The sequence below is a fragment of the Lactuca sativa genome, chromosome 1 (assembly GCF_002870075.4).
Source record: "Lactuca sativa cultivar Salinas chromosome 1, Lsat_Salinas_v11, whole genome shotgun sequence".
In the NCBI taxonomy this organism is placed as follows: Eukaryota; Viridiplantae; Streptophyta; class Magnoliopsida; order Asterales; family Asteraceae; genus Lactuca; species Lactuca sativa.
The window spans coordinates 63,427,020-63,432,043 of record NC_056623.2 but is presented as its reverse complement, the minus strand read 5'-3'; the positions used below and the strand labels follow the sequence as shown (position 1 = coordinate 63,432,043).

At 32.4% G+C, this 5,024-nt stretch overlaps 1 long non-coding RNA gene across 1 annotated transcript; it reads right to left on the bottom strand.

Annotated features, from left to right (window-relative positions):
* Nucleotides 1-223: 223 nt before the first annotated feature.
* Nucleotides 224-1,877, bottom strand: LOC122195967 (uncharacterized). Its single transcript, XR_006187120.2, has 2 exons — nt 1,502-1,877; nt 224-881 (listed from the first exon to the last, which is right to left on the bottom strand). It is a non-coding gene; the product is annotated as an uncharacterized LOC122195967 (long non-coding RNA).
* Between the last annotated feature and the right edge of the window lie 3,147 nt (nt 1,878-5,024).

The window sequence follows — 5,024 nt, the reverse complement described above, 5'->3', positions numbered from 1 at the left end:
AATTGAAGCAATTGAACCCAAGAAAATTGACTAGCCTTAAGAATGAAGGAATTCTCAATTCTTGGAAGATGTCAATGCTTACACAAGCATAAATGAGTCATGATCCAAAAGCTAGAAATGATTTGTACCATCATAAAGCTCTTGTTCTAAGTAAATTCAATGATTCATTACTAAATCAAAGAAAAAAAAAAGACTAACAATTGTTCATCAAGTCTCAAGCTCGTGATCAAAGTATTAGATAAGCATACAAATTAAGAACTAGGAATCATAAACATGAGATACATGATAAACAAACATAAATCCTTCAAAACTCACAAATACCCGTGGGTTTTAGCCTAAGTCAACCAAAATAAAATAACTCGCCACTCATGACAACAAGACAATGATCATAAAAGTGTTTTAACATCAAAGATTTAGCAAATACTAGAAGAATGAGACGATGAATGCTTCAAGCTCTCCAAAATCCCCCTAGATGCTCTAATGATGTCCAAAATCGAGATATGGGTTGCAAGACCTAACCCCCAAGGTAACCGATGGGCCAAATGACCAAAATGACCCTTGGAAGGAAGCTGTGCGGGTGGACGCATAGAGTTGTGCAGATGAAGACCCCCTGCCCACATGATGTTGAATTCTCATTGATTGATTCATCCACTACTCCACTCCACTACCATATATTCCTTTGGTCCCCTTCACACCTCACATCATTCATATATGGGCCAATAATATTTTAGCATCAAAATGGATAGTCCAAACCCATCTTCAAGTATCCATGACCCATCCAAGTCTTCAACACATCAAACCCAAAACTTCCAATATGGATCCATAAAGCCCGGTAGCTCCTCAGAAGTCCACAAAGCCCATCAACTCAGCAACAAGACAATCTGCAACCACAGCAAGACTTCAAAAATCCACAAAACACCTCATGCAAAAGAAAAAGTATCCGATACGATCCAAGATAAAGAAATGATAAAATATGCAATGCAAAAACAACAAAAAAAACTAAAAATGTTAAAATAAGCTACACAAAAAAAAATAAATAAATAAAATAAAATAAACTATCATAAGATGCAACAAATTCACACATTTTTTTTTCGTGAGTTATGTCAAAATACAAAATTGCTCTGTTTTTATTCTTATAATTAATATATTTATAACATCGATTTGAGTATACAAACTTTCTTTTTGTTTCATATTTGTTGGACATTACTTTGAGCTATTTAGTAAATAGTTGACAATTTTTTTTTAAAAATTACGTGTATTAATATATGATATTCTTTATCATGTTACAAGAGAATAAAGTCACCATGATTGCAATCAAGTTGTTAAAATATTAATATAAAATTATATAATCTTATAAAATCAACTCGTATTTCAAAACAAACAATATTTACACCCAGTTTATAGATTCCGTTTCCCTTTCTTATAAAATTTCTGGCTTCTACTATAATATCGTTTACTACAAAAAAGAAAGAAGAAAAAGAGTAAACCATATGTTTGGTACCTTTTATGTTATAATCCATTTCATTGGCACTTGTCCCTCTGCATCTACATCGACATTCCTCTTGTGAAATGGAAGGGTAGAAGAAAGGGTCGCGTTTTTTTTTTTTTTTTTTTTTTTGAAAATGACCAAGCACCGGTACATTTATTTCTAAGGGTGCTTTGGATCGATAGAAATGGGTCATTACATATTCAGTGACATAAAACACTTTGTCAAAATAGGTATTGCAAGCGGATGGATTTTGATATTTAAGTTTGATTTGGATCGCAAGGGTACGTGGTGTCGTGTCATCATCGGTCAAATGGTGTGGGAAGGTGACAAAGATGATACTATTTGCTAGTTTAATAAAAAATTATGCATGCTGTTCAAAGAAAATCATTGTGAAATAGTTATTCTAGACCTAAAATACGTAAAATAAGTCATTCTATAAAGGTTTAACAGACAAAGAAATGGTATTACTCTTGAGGACCAAAACAGTACTAAACCGTGAAATAAGAACAAAAAGTGAGAAAGAAAAACTTTTTGGACAAACTATAAACTTTATAAAAAAAATTCTGGTTTCGTAAATGTGCGAGTACAATATAGTAAAAGAAGAGCAGTTACTATATTATATTGTTCCAAGAATGCCCATGTTACTGTAACATTTTCCCTCATTTAAAAACTTTTTCTCGGCCCTCCCTATATAAATATTCATTATTTGTATATCAACATTCATAATGTAATTTGATATATCCTTTATATGCTTACAATATACATCTATAGAAAACTTAAAAAATAAGGGAATATGAATGCATTATTGCACACACAACTATGTATATGTTCATGCATTTTGGAATCCTCCAAAAACATTCTTTGGATTAATCCAATCACACATCTTACAATCCAATCCATTTAGAGACATTCCAAAAACCATCCAGTCAAATGCTTTTGGATCATATGTGAATTCACAATTATATAAATTTATACAAAATTTGATCAAATTGATACCCGAAATTGTAACATAATACATCCTTTATATTTCAGTTTTTGATTTAAGGATGATGAAATGAATCGACGATACGTTTAGTAAAAGAAGTCTTAACCCTTGTCATACATTATAAGATATTTATAATCTTTTCCAAATTATGAGGATTTTGTTGGTGATTTTATCACCAAATATATTTTAGTGTAATGGATTTAACAAGTGTTTCAAGAATAATGTTTTAGTTATAATACAAGTTAGGAGGTGTGAGAGTGCACGCATGTATTTAGTAAAATATTGTTAGTACCAAACACTAATCTACTGTGTCAAGTCGGGGGTCTCGCTGATTGGATAAATCAAAGAAAACGGCGCCAATTGAAACACAGAAAACTGGGAAACGCTTTCTTCTTCATCTTCTTCTAAAATTGATTCTGATTTTGTGCCTAAAATCAGAATTGCTACATTAGGAATTATCCTAAGTTTGGATTTCGTGATACCCAAGACATATAGGGTCGAAATATCAAACAAGGAAAGTGATTACACTATTCCTGTTTTATCATCCAGATTTCCATAACCCTATTTCGATTTCCTAACAGATTTTTCAACGATAGTCTACTTATCTAACATTTTATAATATTCGTCTTCAATAATCTATTACCTCTAATTTGGCAACACCAAAAACGATTCACGAGCCTATTAAAATCTAATTTCATCGTACATTATAAGATATTTTTGCATCACATAATTATGCTATTTATCTTTTATGGAGTATTTTATAATGTTTTTTTTTAGGATCGTCTACTTGTCAAGCATGGCAGCGAGGGACAGGTCACCTTATTCTTCTTATCGCCGCAAAGGAACAGTTTGTATTTTACTCAGTCAAACAAAACCTCGATATTAAAAATAGGAAGGTGGCAAGATAACTTAGGTATTTTTGTCATGCAAGTTTATATTTAAAACCTCTTGGCGTCATCGATCGTCTATTATTGTGGGTAAAAATTGTAAAATGGACACAATGATATTAAAACGTACTTGCCAAGTTGGATTGAGTTGACGTGTTAGAACTTTTATTGTCAAGTTAAATAAACATGGCAAAATGTGCAATAACATATTAAAGAAGTTGTCAAGTGGAAACAATAGCGAATCTAGACAAAAAAATCACGTGGTTTTAAAATTAAGTGAAACCAATAAAAAATTTTCAACAACACTTGTCTGGGGTCGGGTCGGATCGTGTACCTTAAAAAATTGGATGAATCAATTCAACTTGTTAAAATCGATCAGACACCACCGATTAAATTTTCTAACAAAACGATTGAAATATAAATGAAAAAAGCAGTACGTTTTTAATGAAAAACTAGTTGGTTATTAGTCCATTTATAAAGCGGTGAACGGAGAGTGAGAGTCTTTAGCATGTAGGCTTCTTTTTATTACAACAATTTATTTATTTACTGATATTTTGAGAGTGGCGATTAAGAGTGATTAATTTTTTGTTATCAATCCCATAATTTAAAATAACAAATTGAACCTAATAACTTATTTTTTTCTTCTTTTAAAACGCTTTTTAAGACATTTAAAAAAAAAAACAAACTCAAGGTAGGTCCCTTATTTTTTCTAAGGTAATTCCTAATTTTTCTACAATATATATTGTAAATGAAATTGAAAATTTAGATAGGTCCTAGGACTTACCTTGGGCCATACTAGATACGCCCCTGAGTTGAAATAACATAAATTAACAATGTATTAGTTAGGTGATGGGGTAGGTTAGTAGTGGGTCGTGGGTGGTGGTCTTGGTGGGTGATGGTGTGGTGGTGGTGATGGGTGATAGGTGATGTATGTAGGTGGTGGTGATGATAGACGGTGGTCGGTAGTGATAGTGGTAGGTGGTGGGTGGTGGATGGGGGTGGTTGTGGCGGGTAGTGGTGATAGTGGTGGTGGTAGTGGCCGGTAGTGGTCATAATGGTGGGTGGGTGGTGAGGGTAGTTGTATGGTTGTAAGTGGGGTGATGGTGGCAGGTGGTGGTGGTGGATGGTGGTTGTGGTTGGCGGTGGCGGGTGGTGATGATGGTGGTAAGTTGTGGTTTTTGTGGGTGGTGATGATGGGTGGCGGAGACGGATGGTGCTGTTAGGGTTGTGAGTGGTGTTGGTTAGTTGATTTTTTAATTTTTTTTTTTACTTATTTTTTTATTTATAGTAATATTATTTGATGATTTTAATGCAAAAAAATTGTATGGTGTAAATTTGTTCTCTAATGTTCTCGCAATAAGAAATATTCTCGATTGAACACTCCTATATATATATATATATATATATATATATATATATATATATAGAGAGAGAGAGAGAGAGAGAGAGAGAAACATGATCGGGTGAGGACTCATTTTAAAGTGAGTACTCGTGAGGACAACTTAAAAAAATGGTAAAAAAAATCTAAAAAAAGTATAAATCATAAAATCGAGCATAGATCAATGTTTGGGAGAAAAAAAATTGTAAATTTTTTTTTTTTTTATCATTAAAATTAAGTAATGGATCATAATGATCCAAAATAAAAAAAATTAAAATAGAATCA